Source organism: Adiantum capillus-veneris, chromosome 18 (genome assembly GCF_014529385.1).
Source record: "Adiantum capillus-veneris isolate H3 chromosome 18, ASM1452938v2, whole genome shotgun sequence".
In the NCBI taxonomy this organism is placed as follows: domain Eukaryota; kingdom Viridiplantae; phylum Streptophyta; class Polypodiopsida; order Polypodiales; family Pteridaceae; genus Adiantum; species Adiantum capillus-veneris.
In genome coordinates this window covers 75,122,396-75,139,008 of record NC_140948.1, presented here as the reverse complement: position 1 = coordinate 75,139,008, position 16,613 = coordinate 75,122,396, and the positions used below count along the sequence as shown (strand labels likewise).

Genomic DNA, 16,613 nt, shown 5'->3' with positions numbered 1-16,613 from the left:
AAAATCAATTTTTGGTTCTAAAGAGGTTTTAATTGTGGGGTAGATGTGTGGCCCGAATGGAAGATGACCGAGTCCAACTAAAGTTGAAGCTATACAAAAGACGAAAGAAACATGCACATCGGTTATTGAGGTTCAGAGGTTTTTGGGTGCATGTGTATTTTATCGTATTTGGTTGTCGCACTTTGCTCATGTTGCAGAGGTCATATATCAATTGCTAAGGAAGGGCAAAAGGTTTTTATGGGAATACGCTCAAACAATGGCCATCAAAAAATTGAAGAAGATGCTTCTTGAGGCTCCTACCTTGAGAAAGGTTGACTATAAGTGTGGAAGTTGAGTGATCTTCACCGCCGTTGACACTAGTCCACGCATTGGATGGGCTATAGGTCAAGATGATGAAGATGGTTACAGGTATGCAGTCCAATTTGGAGAAAAAGTGCTTAATGCTCATCAAATAGGTTACCCATAGGTTAAGAGAGAACTTTGGGGTGCTGCTACTGCCTTGAGGTCTAACAAAGAATATTTCATAGGTGCTTCCGTTGTGGTAGATACAGCTTGTTTACCATTGATAGGGATGATTGCAAGTTTCACTACTCCAAACATTGCAATGTTGCAATGGATAGCCTTTATTAAATCTCTTAACCCTGAGTTTTGTCACATTGCAGGCAGAGATAACCCTGTAGTAGATATGTTGTCAAGGACCAAATATGAAGATGAAGAGGAGATGCTTACCACTAGTGATGATGTGGGCTTAAGTTCTACACCTCTTCTCATTTACATGCAAGCTGTGGTACTCATGCTTGTGTTTTTGAAGTCTTTTTTGAAGAGATGTACAATGGAGAATGGATTTTGATAAGCCGTTACCTCAATACTCTTATCAGAAAAGAGGGATGGAGTGATCTAGAGTACAAGAGGATCAGGAAAAAGGCTTATAACTACTTTTAAAGGATGGTCATCTATGGAAGCAACCAAAGCGTTCAAGAGGGATACCATAACGAGTTGTTTATGATAAAGCAACTCAACAATAGGTGATTAAAGAGTTTCATGAAAGCTTATGGACTGGACACAGAGGGGTATGTGCAACTTTTGTCAAAATCAAGGACCGCTAATGGTGGTAGGGAATGTACAAAAATGTTGCTCAATTTGTGAAAACTTGTTTAGTATGCCAACAGTATCTAATGTATAGCATTAAGATAGATTACATCCTACTTATCCACTAGCTATGCATTATAAGTGGGTAGTAGATTTATTACAATGCTAATGGGCGTTTGGCAGATGAGGTATATTGTTCTTGCTAGAAAAGATCTCACAAACCAGGTTGAAGGGAGAGCGTTGTGTACAAAGGCTATAAGTTCTGTGTGTAGATTTTTGATTGAAGATGTAATTTCCAGTTTGGTTGTGTTGGTAAAATCATTGATGATAAAGGAGAGCTAGATGCAGATGAAGGTCGCAAATTCTTTGCTCGTTTGGGCATCAAATTTGAACTTACTACGACATACAATCTAGAAGGTAATGATAAAAGTGAAAGAGGGCATCCTCCTATTGTTAAGGCTTTAGCAAAGGCATGTCGAGGACATATTGGTGATTGGCCTAAGATGCTACCTTTTGCTTTATGGGTTGATCACACTACACATAGTTCAGTTATAGGTTATATGCCATTTGACTTGATGCATGGGCAGAAACCCATTATGCCTATAGAGGAGGCAATTATGTCTTGGACTATAATACCGTGGGAAGTAGATATGTCTACATAAGATTTGCTTGCTTTACGTACTTGCCACCTTGAGAGGCGTCAAGAAGGTATTGAGAAGGCCAAAGAAAATCTCAAAGAGGCAAGGTTGAAGAATAAAGCAGCATTTGATGAGAAGCATAGGCTACAGCCTTATGCTATCAAAGATGGAGATTAAGTACTTGTTTATGACAGTAGCTTGGAGAACCAATATTGTGCTATGCAAAAGATGGTCAAGTGGTGGTTTGGGCCATATGTTGTACTTCATGTTTATGAAAATGCAACATATAAATTATGTGAGCTCGATGGCTTAGAGTGCCTATTGCAGGGAAAAGGATCAAACTAATCAAGAAATGGGAAGGTGAGTTTAACTTTGAGGATCAAATCTTAGATCGATAGCCAAGGGATGATTTTGATATGTATGCATCAGATGATGTGTCTGATGAAGCTTTGGATGATGCAAATTAAAAGTGAAGACAATTGGCACATGCCGCAGGATGTGCAAGTTTAGAGGGGGTGGATGTCGTGTCACTCCACTTCCATAATGGGAAAAAGGGCCAGGGGATGGAAATTTAGCTTCTTTGAAGTCTATATGTATATTGAGCAGTGGCTAAGGCTTGATATCAGGCAAGGTGTGATGCTAAATGCATGCCAAATGCGGCTTTTAAGGGGCCATACCCTATGCTTTTGATGCTAAAAGTGGGTATGTTTGAGGTGATTAAAAATGGAATTTTATGGATTAAGATTTTAGTGCTCAAGGTGCTCTACGGGCTTGTCTTTACGACTCATCAATTGGAGCTACAGTAAAGAAGTTATGCCAGTTTGAAGTTGGGATTGATTGCAAATCTATACCAGACTGGGAAACTGCAAATGAAGGGTCAAGGCTGAAGTGAATGCATGGGCCTGAAATGCCCATATTGTGGAGCATGTTGGTCTTTTTGGATTGGCAATCAAAGCTCTGGTTGCCAAAATATTGGCAGTTTAAGTTTCCTCAGGGGCCAGTTCCGTACCAATTTGGTCGCCTTGGTGAGTGTGCCAACTGTGATTTTTTGGCTTTCGACCAAGTTTTGGAATGCGATGCACATAATATTGTCTGGAATGTCATCTCATGCAGTGCATTGTTAGCGGGCAGAATTGTGCTTGGCACTACCGTGGTCAAAATATATGCCTAGAGTGGTCATTGGTAGTGCTTGGTTGGCAATAATGGAGCTTGAAAACAATGTTTTGGTGGATATGTGAACCAAGTTGATGATTATGCCAAATGATGTCTTTAATAATGCCTTGCCAGATATTTATGCTGCTAAAGGTGATGCGGGGAATGTCGAACATAGCTGTGGCAAAGAAGCTCTGGCTTTTTAACCGGATGCAAAAGGGAGGGAATTCTCCAAATGTTGTCATTTGCAATGCTTTGGTCAATATGTATTTAAAATGTGATGCCCTCACAAACACATAAAAGGTTTTGATGGGCGTCCTCCTTAGGAGTTATCTCTTGGAGTGTATTGATTGCGAGATATGCCCAAAATGGATGCGACAAAGAAGCTCTGAGCTGTTTTCGCCGAATGCAAAGGGAATCCCTCTCTCTAAATGCTATCAGCTAAGCTTGTTGGGGCCCAATGAGGAAGGGTGGCCGTCCACTATGAGTGGCCACCCAAGCTCCTAAGGGGTGGCCACCCATGCAATGTTTTTTTAAAAATTGGGAAGGTGGGGAAAATGAATGGAAGGAGAGCGTAGGGAACGAGAGGTGCAGATGAGAGGGGAAGATGAGTTTGCAGAAGCCGGCATGGGCCTTGGACGTCATCGACCATGAAGCAGATTTTTCTCAGCTCACCAAGGCGCGCCCATTCGGTACCATTCCCCTCGAAAACTGTGCATGTCAAGGTTGTCAGCTGCCACACCACCATATGGGTTCACATGCCACATCAGTCACGACACCGTGACTATTGGGAAAGATGCATAAGAAGCAAAAACAAGGGGTTCTATGGGGTATCATGTGAATAAAAGTGGTCACGAAGAAGTGGGAGCAAAGAGAGTAGCAGGAGGAGGAGGTACGAAGGATTCTCAAGCTCTTTTGAGTGCTCTCTCTCTCTCTCTTTCTCTTGATAAAAGCTCTTGTCAGCTCTCTCTCAGGAAGCATAATGTAGGATGGTGAGGGGATTCAAAGAAGAAGAAGGCAAGGGAAGGTGTTATCCCTCTCACAATGAAGCTCTCTCCCTCTCTTGACAAGCATAAGGTAGAGGGTGAGGGGATTCGAAGAAGGAGAAGTATCTCTCTCTCTCTCTCTCTCTCTCTCTCTCTCTCTCTCTCTCTCTCTCTCTCTCTCTCTCTCTCTCTCTCTCTCTCTCTCTCTCTCTCCTGAGCAAAGCAAAGAAGGGAAGTGCTTTCACTCGGTTGAAGGAAGCGGCACGTAAAGCAACAACCTGAGGAGAAAGAGCTCAGTATCGAGACCAGACTCGCTCTCTACCATAGACAGAAGAAAGCTATCGGTAAGAAGGGAAGATCTTGAGCTTTTTTTCTCTCAATCAAGGTAAAGGGGCACCAGTTTTAAGCGCTAATAGCAGGCATATTAAAGATGATAAGATTTCAAGATGTGACTAGAGTTGGATTTTATTCTCTCGGGCACTTTTGGGAGGATTAATGTCTCACCAGCTCAGGAATTGATCTAGCAGTGCCGTTAATGGAAAATTTTATAATCGAATACTACTCTGGTTAACTGTTAGCAACTTAAGGCTTTTAGGTGTCAATTTTAAATAATCTAAGTGTCGTTCGAGCTTTTTATTTGGTGTCGTGCGTCTTGTCTCTTGTTTCCCACAATGATCAACCCCCTGCTGACTCGGTTCACCTTGTGAACCCATTATCCCCGACAATGACAATCCCCCATTTTGATAAATTAATGCTCATTATACTTAATTTCTTTAAGTGAGTCTCTTTGCAAATATTTCCACGAGGCTATACCTAAGAAAATTTGGAACAAGCAAGAATACCACCGGAAACTTTTAGAAGACATAGCTCTTTTACTTGTCTACATTATGTTATAAGCTGTAAAATCATTTATCATGGCTTGTATTTACATTGGTTGAAGCTTCTACTGACACGATTTGTCACGAAACTATACAACTACTACATGAGCTCAATTGATTTGGAATGCTGCCAACATTTGGTACACACTTTAATATTCCAACCTACTCCAATTTGGTACCAGTAGTAGGTAATAAATGTTTTTGTTTTTTATGCCTTGTCCATTCTATTGGTCATGTGCACACAAATTCATCAATTTAGGCAGTGTGTGAATACTCATCCTGGTGTAGATTTGCGAATTTAAGCAACACCAATTATCCGTGCAGATCCGTCAATTTAGGCAACACGAGTGCAGATTTGATGATTTAGATACCACACCAAAAAATTGCAAATTCACTATTTTAAACAATATTTAGTACATATCCATCGGTTTAGGCAACACAAGTATAGATTTGCCAAATTAGTCAGCACAAAACTAGATGTAGATCCGTCGGTTTAGATAGCATTAGTGCAAATTTTCCAATTTAGGTAGCACGTCTCATTGGTGTCAATTTTTTTATTTAGGTAACACTGATCACAAAATCATACTATAGTGGCTGGCCACCACTATCCTTAATTTGATTTTGTTACTGAATATGTAATGGAAGTGATTTTGGAGTTGGAACTGGATTTGGACTTGGTCTATGATGATTTCCTGTCATGATAGTATTTATAGAATTAGACTTGGAATCTATAAAGATTGATAATTGAGTGATGAGTATGACCAATGATATCCTCATACATCAGGGGTCATGCCAAGGGCAACCCTAGGGGTCAAGGACCGGGCCAAGGGCCGGTTGCCCAGTTTAACTGACGTTTCCAGCACGCGAGTTGAGATTCTAATTCGCCTATTTCCTTCCTCGTCGTGTTTTCTCTTCGTACACTGTGTAAGGGCTTGTTATCTTCGCTTGGGCCTTTCTACTCTTCAGCCCTCTACTCTCTTTCATCATTCTCTTGCATGCATGATGGGCAAACCAAAAGGGGGACCTGCAACGTTTGATGAAGAAGAGCCAAGCAGTAAGCGACCAAAGAGAAAGAAAGTGTCCATGAGGATAGATGTGAGCAGTCATGAGCCTGAAGACCAACCTTTTAGAGAAAAGAGCCCGACAGTCCACCGGCAATGACACCTATCAAGTTGTATCAAACCTTGATGGAGCCCTATGTGGATTTCAGAGTAGACCTCGACTGTTCTTCAGAGGTACATTCACTATGGTTAAAGAAGATAGGTTTATTTGATTTTGCTGTTGTGCCATGACAAGAGTGGAAAGGAAATATGTATGCTAAGTCTCAAGTAGAGATTGTCAGAAAGACAAAGGGTATGTTGTCTACCAATGTAGCTTTGAGTCCTCAATTGATTTCTGAGGTATTTAAACTTCCAATCAATGGAACTTCTCAAATTCCTAAGTGCTATGATTTCTTGTTGAAGAAGGAGTTTGGAGCCAGAGAGGGTGGCAAAAATTATTACATGTTGAAGAATGTCAAAACTGTTAGAAGAGAGCAGCTGAAGTGGTATCTAGGGAAATTTGTTTCCTAGTCAAATTTGATTATGTGTCCAAGGAAAATTTTGCTCCTCTTTGTTTTGTTGAGCAAGGAGGAAGTGTTAATTGGGCTTATCTAGTTTATGAGAGGATCAATGGGGAAATTAATATTTCTAATAGGAGGAAAGCTTCTACAAACAGTAGGTTGTGTGCCTAATTGGCAGCCTTGTTTTCTTATGTTCAAAAGTTGGACAATGGTGATGTTTCTTTGACTACTTTAGGCAGGGTAGAAGGGTATACACAGCCACACCCTAATATTCGTGGGGTGCAAGTGCCTGCAGAGTTAATCAATGATCACGTGAAGGTAGAAACTTATGTGTTCATGATTAAAGCAAGTTATAATCACAGTGAAGCTCTCAACAGTGTGCATACTCCTGAAGTTGTGCACTCTTTGAAGGAAATGGATATTTCAGAAAAGAAGCCTGATAGAGTGCCATCAAATAAGGTCAAACTTGGAAAGGCTTTCACTTTGTCCAAGAAAAGAAAAGCAGAGGTGGAACCTATAGTTAAACAACTGAATTTTGATGAGTTATCTTCTCCAAAGAATTTCAAGACAACAGATGTTGGAATGGAAGAAAAGATGCTTTTAGGTGTCATAGAGTTTATCCATCAACAACAACAGAATATGGAAATACAGTTACAATCTGTGGCTGATTCCAGTGTTTCAAAAATACTGTTGCATGATCAAACTGTCAATGCTAATGCCTTGCAGAAAGAGTTGGAGACTGTCAGAGTTACACACCAGAAGGAAATTCAGGACCTGATGGTGGAACATCAGAATGAGTTAGCCAAGCAAAAGCTTTCTGATGGTGGAACATCAGAATGAGTTAGCCAAGCAAAAGCTTTCTATGCAGATGTTTAAGGACTGGACAGTGGAGTTGGAAACAAAAGTACAATCAGAATTGCAGCAATTAGTCATTGTCAATAAAGAGTTCCATGTGGAGAATCAGATTTTGAATCAGAGGATTAAACCTTTGGAGCAGTTGGAGAAACAGGTGTTGGGAGAAGAGGAAGTAGATGTTAATGGTGTTCTTATGTCTGAACGGGACATGTCAATCCTCAGGCAAAATTTGGAAACAGGTATGCAGGAAGTATGGGCAACATTCAGAGAGGAGATGAGTTCCATTATCAAGCATCCTTATGAGAAGATCATATCAGGGTTTGTCAGTAACCATGAGGCTGATTTACTAAAGGAGATGGAATAGTTAAAGAAAGACAAATATTTGTACAAAAAACAGGTTCAGGATTACAAAGGAAAGAATATTGCAAAATCTGCATTTGCTGAGAAGAAGATATCAGTTGACCCAATTTCAATGGATATGGGTACTGGTGAAGGTTTGTATGCAATTTAGAGATCAGAAGAGTAGGAGATTACTAATTTGTCAGATGATGCAGTAGTTGTTGGTGTTATTGTTGGATCAGTGTGACAGTTGCTGAACCTATTGTGCTTGTTCGAGATTACTTGTTAGATTCTGATGTAGTTCCCAATGAACCCAACGTCTAAAATGTTGTAATCATGGCATTTTCTTTTTGACTTGGTCTTTACTGATCAAGGGATGTCTGGATCCGAGTCGGATTTTGTAAAATCCACCACCGGGGCGTGCCATGTGTTGAAGGGTAAATACAAAGTCGGATATGTAGTCGGATATCAGATGTAGTCGAATATGTAGTCGGATATCAGATGTATTGTCTGATTGTTAGTATCTAGTCGGATATTGTAAGCCAAGAATCAGGCAATTATAACTGAATTCAGGGCGCAGCTTTATATTAGGGATTGGGGAACTTTGGAAGGATAGGATTGTACTGTCTTGTTTTGGAGAACTTGTATTGGGGATTTTCTTGATATACAATCTCTGTTGTTTGTCTGAGTTTCTCGCTCTTTTATAATCTCTTTGATTTTTCCTACTTCTGCTACATACACACTACTGCTTAGCTCTCAATTTATATGAATCCAATCTCTTGGTGATTATTTATTGTATGTGTATCCAATAACAATGTGTGTGTGTGTGTGTGTGTGTTTGTGTGTGTTGCAGGCGATCGAGTCACCATAGCCATTCAAAGGTGTTAATTTTTCACACACAAACGCCCTAAGGCCTTTGGCCTTGGGAAATTTAATTTGACCAAGGGAGGGTGCCCACGGACCAACCCCCCCTTGTCCTATCAACATCCTGACAAATCCTTAGCACGTCGGCATCTCAACAAGCTACCATATTGCAAAAATTAAGGATGCAAAAGTATTGCAAAACTTTCATAAAGAAGAGATTTATTAAAGTTTGAAGATTTTTATGCAAGAAAATATTAGAGCTTTAGACATTGGGAAGAATTCTACAACGAAAATTCAAAGCGGAAGATTACGCCCATCTCTTTGCATCGATTGATCATAAGTGTCTTACAACCACTAAAGTGGTGCATTTGTGCAATTGAGCTTGCAGATCGAAAATGTTACGTTTTTTCCTCGACAACCTATACAAATTGAAGACGTAATTAGCACGGCTAATTACTAACATCTGCAAATTTGAGTCAAGGTATTTTTCTTTCTCTTACTAGCACTACACATAGTAACCATGGATTTTGATATCATTATGTCTTTTGATTTCAAGCACCATATGCCTGATCTTCCCAATGATGGCTTGCAGCCAGATACTCTCATGGAGTGTACCCATGCAGCTATGGGAGGACATGACACTTATGAATTGCTTGATATTCAGGAATTTTGAGCACTTCAAGCACGCATGTCTGTGATGGAAAAGAATTTGCATATTTACATGGATATGTTAGTAAATTATCCACTTTAGTAGTGCAATTTATGCAGCAGTAAGCCAAGGGCTCTGTTGATGCACATATGTAGGAGCACATAGCCTATCAGGGGTAGGGTCTTCTCGGTCAAGGACAGGGTCCCCCTTCGGCTTCTCCGCATTCTCTCACTCAAAAGAAGCTGGACGATTTTTCCATGACATATATATGTCGGCAAACATACCTGATGGTTATGAGCACAAAAAGTACTTATGCAAAGCAAGCCTTCAATTTAGACCTCTTGCATCAAAGTTCCATAGTTGATCAAAGTTCCATAGTTGAGAATATGCTATGAGCATATGAAAGTGGGAAACTTTGCAAGGTGCCTGCAGTTTAGTTCAATCAGTGCCAAGAAGGCATATCATGCATCAGTTCTTACTTTAGCAGCAGATATGGCTATGAGTAAGATTGGATCAAGTTTTTATTTTGAAAACTCAAGACAACTGGCCAGAGCAGATAAAGTAGGTTAAACAATTTCAAGTTTTCTTGTTTTCCTACAATTTCACCTTAAAGCTGGCAAGGATTGCCTATTGGACAACACAAAGTGCTTTGACAACATTCATGAGAAGCAAGGCTTCTAACCCGTGCCAAGATCCTGCCGTTGACTTAGAATCAATGACATTGGCACACAATTGTAGGAATTTGGCGAAGTCAGGAGGCTCACAATTTACGTATGACAACGGTAGTGATGTATTCATGCCCGATTGTGCAAGACACTTCTGGTATTGGATCAATCTATAGGGGCCATCATTTTTGCCAAGGGCTTTCACATTTGTGTGCACGACATGCTTGTGAGGTAGACATAATTACATCTCATTACTTTCGCTCTAACACCAGCTACTCTGCCAAGGATGAGGTGATTTATTGATGTATTTTTTTTTAAATGTCTATTTTGTGGTTGTCAACAAAGAACAACCCTACAAGGAACCTGAATCAGGGACTTAATTCACAGGCAAAGTCCCATACATAAGTCACCCTGGTATAGTCATGACCACATACAAGGTAGGTGGATCAGGATGTGATTTATGTTACCTCTTTCTGCAAGAGCGTTGTACAAGTATATTGTGGTATGCTTATATCATAAGCTACCAACCAAGCATACAATGCACAAGATCATATGCAAAGGGTTCATGCTATAGTACCTTAAGAAATGTTTCTCAGCCAACATTCTCTTCGTCTTGTTCTCTCAAGAACTAATGATAACCTTCTAAGTAGGACTTTGATACAACTTTTGGCTATGCGTAGTCATGGCGACAAAAATAAGTATCCATCAGTAAGTAGACTAAATACTAATTTTAAGTTGACATAAAGGCTAAGAGCCACTGTTTTTGAAGGGCTACGAGCAATCTATTTTGGAATGACCAAGACTCGCCATCTACTTATAAACCATCAAGGATTGTTTTAAAGATCAACCCAATCTACCCATTTGAATTTCCATCGCTTCTCATGGATCAACAAGCGTCTTGCCATTAATGATGGTTTTGGTGTCACTTTTGCACCACATACTTTAAGTGCAAAAATCATGTTGAATTCTATGATTATTTAGAATATGTACATGCTTCTCTATACCACGGTGTATGGATGTGATAAGTGTTTCAAATAGCACGACTGTATTCACTTTTATGTTTAGCGCATATCTCGTTGTGAATACCTTCCAACTTGAAAGGATCTCATGTTTCTAGGCATTGGTGGATGTGTCTCTTGGAGCACAGTTTCTAGGTGTATGATTCCACTTGTGATTTATAAATCACTTTGTACATGTTAATCACCACTAAAATTCTCTTCAGATGTCATGTCATGTACTACAACAATAGGGGTCCTGTTCATAATGTAAACACTTGTAGCAATAGCGTCAACCCAATAAAAATGAGGCATGTTCTTCTCATTCATCAACACTCTAACAACCTCTACAATGTGTCTATTCTTCCACTCAGCAACACCATTTTGTTGCGGAGTATACTTGCATGGAAAGTGCCTCTAAATTTCATGCTTTTTAAAAAAACCATTAAATTCATTGGAGAAGTACTCACCCCCTCCATATGATCTCATGCACTTTACATGTTTCTAGTCTGTTTTTCACCCATAACTTTGAAATTTTGAAAGTATATAAACACCTCCTTTTCTAATTCATGAAATAGACCCATACATTCCTTGTATGGTCATCAATGAAATGAAACTCACATAGTATCTACATCCACCCATAGATGCAATCTTTGTCGGATCCCATATATTTGTATGCACTAAATCCAATGAACTGTTGCTTACATGCTTATCATGAGGAAAGGATGCTTTTGCCTGCTTTCCAAATTAACAAGCTTCACAAAATTTCTACATTTGAGCAACTTTAAATGTTGGAAAACCTGTAATTATCTCTTTAGTTTGCATCATCTTTAGCCTTTGCAAATTTACACGAACAAAATGTTTATGCCAAATCTCATTATTTGAAACAACACATGCACCTCGTGCAAACATGGAAACATTCACTTTGGGCACATTTACATCAAAAGTAAGCATTCTTCCCACTTTCTTTCCTTGTGAAACCAGCCTTCCATTCTTCTAATTCTCTTCAACAAAGAGATCATGAGAGTTAAACCTGACTTGCAAACCCTGCTCAAACCATTTGCCCAACAAATACCAAATTCTTTGTGATGTTGGGTACATGTAGTACATCACCCATGTACTTCACTTTACTATCTATCATAGACAATGACACATTTTTCGTATGTATAATTGGATGTATAGTATCATCCCCTGTATGGTCCCCAACCCGCCTATACCGTGATCGGGATGGGATCCTTGAGAGGTCTCTAGGCCTTATAAAAATCGGAGTCTCTAAACAAGAAAAATCCAAGGAATAAACCTTTGCCATTGACAATGGCTTGGGTCTATAGCCTTAGAAGAAGACCTAGTCCTGTCTCGCCGCGGAAACGAGACAATGTATTCAATACGGCCTACAAAAAAAATTTCTTATTCCGGCCCTATAACTGCCACAATTTGGGCTAAGGTATCCTCAACCAACGCTTTTTTCCCCCTAACAGATGTGAGGGCACAGCCGCTGGTGGACTCCTCTTTCAAATGAAGAAGTTTTCTAAACGTTTTAGTGCGCAGGGATGGATAGTTACCTGACTAATCAGGTCCACGTGTCCATGATTGACAACCTTAGTCAATCCCCACTTACCACCCCGCACTCACACAAAATTCGTTTATCTTATTATCACATTGTTTTAACATTTAAAATAATGGTTTCTTTTAACGTTCCATCACGGTAATTCCTTGAAAACAGCATTGAAAGCATTCTTTTAGCAAACAGACATCTTTAAACTTAAGACATGGTACTGTCAATCAAAACATTATCCATAATAACCATGACTAGTACTCGTCTTGTCTCAAGACCACCTAAGGGTGAAAAACGACACCCATTCCTTGTTCAAATCCGGAGTGGAATAAACCCCCACCCAAGGTTCCGGGTGCCCATACACCAAACCAGTTGCCCATACAACTGGGCGGCTCCCCTAGGATAAAAAACGGTATCCTAACTTATGTAGAAACATCAAGACATGACACGGAGTAGAAACTCATCATTCATGGGGGTAACCGACTTAACCGTGGCTAGAAAACCAATCATTATCATCAATTTATATCAAGGAGTCGGAGGTGTCTTGAGACAAGCTGTCTTAAGGATGATCACACATATCTTTCTTAATTCAACTAGTTTTAACCCAAACAATTTTTTTCCTACATTTATAAACAAATGCATATTGGAAGTTACCTTCCAATTTCAGCCAGTTTATCCTTCTTACGTATGCAATGCTAACTTATAAAAGAACTTAAACTAATTAAAGACTTAATTGAATAATGGGACACCCACCTGGGATTGATTGGCCATCTGCTGCTGCACTGTCGCCTGAAGACTCTCCTCCGTAGGCCTACTACTAGACCCGGCTTCGTCGTCGTGCGACGTTCTAGTTCATTTTGGAGCTACGTCCTCATCATCAGATGTAGGATTTGCTCGGGTCCTTTTTAGTATCATAATTTATTATCCTTATAAAAAGGACGTTTAATCATTAGGTAAATAGTTCAAAATCTAAACTTAACCTTTGTATTCAACCGTAACCCATCCAAGGTTAAATATATAGTCTTAATTGGTAAATTCTTGACCTAGTAATTTCTTATTTGTCTATATAAGCATGATAACTTCTTCCACCGCTTCCCTAAGGGTTTTCTAAGCTCTCCTAACTTTCTTATAATTTTCTATATCTTTTTCCTAATTTTCCTATCAACTTTTAAGCTAATAATTTACTTATTTTGGGATTAATATTTATTGTATTTAATTTCTCTTTAAGATTTTATTTCCTTAACTTGATATCATAGGTTTGCACTTACTATAATTTTTCTAAAAACTTTTAACCACAAAGTCTATTTATTTTAATTAATCATTTGCTCAAAATAAGACTTTTGGTCAATTATGATTTACTAACCTCACTAATTAACTATGGTATAATTACCACAAGTAGATAAGGATATTTTTGACCTCTGAAAATTATCTTATTATTTTCCAACTTAGTTATATAATTTCCATCTTTAATTTTCAGCTAAAATTAAGATAATTTGACTTAAATAAATACTTATACTACTTTTTTCACCTTAAACTATTTATCACGGACTGTTTATTATGTAAGCTAACTGTGATAAATATAATGTAATCATATAGCATGATTTACTAATTTCCCCCTCGAAATTTCCACCAAAATTAGTATATTTTGACTTAGATAAATATCTATACTACTTTTCTAACCTTGGCATAATTATCACGACCTTTTTACCCTATAATACAGCTCTGATAAATAGCATGTAATCATATAGCACAATTTACTAATTTTCCTCTTTAATTTTAGCTAAAAATGGTGTAATTTGACTTAGATAAATATCTATACTAATTTTCTAACCGTGGCATAATTATCACGGCCTCTTTACCCTATAATATAGCTCTGAAAAATAGCATGTAGTCATATAGCATGATTTACTAATTTCCCTCTATAGTTTTTAGCTAGAAATAGTGTAATTTGACTTACATAAATATCTATACTACTTTTCTAACCTTGACATAATTATCACGGCCTTTTTACCCTATAATATAGCTCTGAAAAATAGCATGTAGTCATATAGCATGATTTACTAATTTCCCTCTATAGTTTTTAGCTAGAAATAGTGTAATTTGACTTACATAAATATCTATACTACTTTTCTAACCTTGACATAATTATCACGGCCTTTTTACCCTATAATATAGCTCTGATAAAAAGCATGTAATCATATAGCATGATTTACTAATGTCCCCCTTTAATTTATCCATAAAAACAGCGTAATCTCACTAAGATAATTAGTTAAACTAATTATCCTACAATAAGTAATTCAATTCAATTTGAACCTATTTACTAATTTCCCTTATTTAAATTGTCCAAAAAATAGAGTAATTTTGCTAAAGTAATTAGGTAGATTAATTTTCTGAGTTTCTCCTAACTATCAAGGGTTTTTGAACATCTAATTAACCACTGATAATTATATGGAAGTGTTTAAATTCCATTTACTAATTTCCCCTATTAAAATTTCTTAAAAAATAGAGTATTTTAGCTAAAGTAATTAGCTAAATTAACTTCCTGAACTTCTCCTAATTATCACAGGTACTTGAACACTTAATTAACTACTGATAATTATATGGAATTATTTGAATTCCATTTACTAATTTCCCCTATTAAAATTTCTCAAAAAACAGGGTATTTTAGCTAAAATAATTAGCTAAATTAATTTCCTGAACTTCTCCTAATTATCACGGGTTTTTGAACATCTAATTAACCATTGATAATTATATGGAAGCATTTGAATTCCATTTACTAATTTCCCCTATTAAAATTGCTCAAAAAACAGGATATTTTAGCTAAAATAATTAGCTAAATTAACTTTCTGAACTTCTCCTAATTATCACGGGTTATTGAACACTTATATAAATACTGATAATTATATGGAAGCATTTGAATTCCATTTACTAATTTCCCCTATTAAAATTGCTCAAAAACCAAGGTATTTTAGCTAGTTATCACGGGTTATTGAACACCTAATTAACCACTGATAATTATATGGAAGCATTTAAATTCCATTTACTAATTTCCCCTATTAAAATTGTTCAAAAAACAGAGTAATTATGCCTAATTAATTAGGAAAAATTCTTAGAAAATTATAGGATCATTTTCCTAGATTAATGATTGTCTAATGCATCTCAGATAAATAATTCAACTTAATCTAATCCTAATTAATATTTTTACCATTAATTCATGGTTAATTTGGCTAATTTCCGCCTTAATATGATAGGATAAATAATCAGCTTAGTATTACTAAGCTTAATTATAATAATCAACAGAGATTAATTAATTTAAAGAGGTTTAAGGAGCATGCATAGGCCTAATCTTTGATTTATTAGCAATTTATCTTAATCTAACCTTGCTAATTAAGAAGGATTAGGTTAATTACCGTTAGGGTTAATCAATTAGAGATTAAACTCTAATGATTTCTGCGTAGTGTTCTCTCTAGATGAGAGAGAGAGAGTAGCAAGGTCCGAGTCTGTCTAAAATGTGAAGCTAGGGGTCCTATTTATAGATTTCTGGCACTCTTAAGCTCTCACAGGCTGAAAAAGGCAGTTGCTTGCAGTTCAAGCAACCCCCTACAGGTCAAAAAAAGACCCCTGCTGCTAAATGAGTCCTGGCAGGTCAGTGATGACCCTCCCATTACCTGCCAGCTTTTCAAATGTCAATTTTGCTATAATTTGACCTATTTTTGCTTAATTGGTAAATATCTTGTAAATATCTGGGAGACCTTTAATAAAGTCTATGCTTAAATGATTACTGTAACCCTTCAGTTTTTCTATTTTACTCAATTCACAGTGTAAACTTCCAGGGGTCATAACTATGCCAGTTTTTATCGGAATTCAATTCTGAAAATTTCTAGCCCGAGGTTTGCTGTGCTTAAGATTCCAAAAATACCAATTTTTATTGCTTTTGAGATAGTGTTTCTGCCTGATTTCTTGATCAATGCTTTCTCCTAAAGCTTAAGTTAATTTCTGACAGCTAGAAAGGTGGAGACCTTACATCCCCAATTTCTACACAACTAGGACTTTGTAAAGTCTGCATTTCCTTGAATCACTCACCATGATTGATATGTGGATTTTGGTGCACACTCACAGAAAGCCAATACATGACCTTCCGAGCTCCCTGGTTCTAATCTTTAAACGTTTTTATTTCCATCAATGTAGTCCCAATAACCTTTACCCATAAGGAAATTGGTCATTGTGAACTTCCAAGCATGAATCTGTTCTTGTCCAGCTTCTCATTGACAATTTGGTTAAGCCCATCATTGTTGGACGACATGTTTCCAACCCATCACCAAGTCTCTGACTGGCTTGCTAAGAATAGCTAGTTACCACTTGTAACAACAATCTCGATTCATACATG

The 16,613-nt window shown here is 37.7% G+C and overlaps 1 pseudogene; it reads left to right on the top strand.

Moving 5' to 3' along the window:
* The first annotated feature begins 6,886 nt into the window (after nt 1-6,886).
* Nucleotides 6,887-7,822, top strand: LOC147435888 (uncharacterized; annotated as a pseudogene).
* The last annotated feature ends 8,791 nt before the right edge of the window (nt 7,823-16,613 follow it).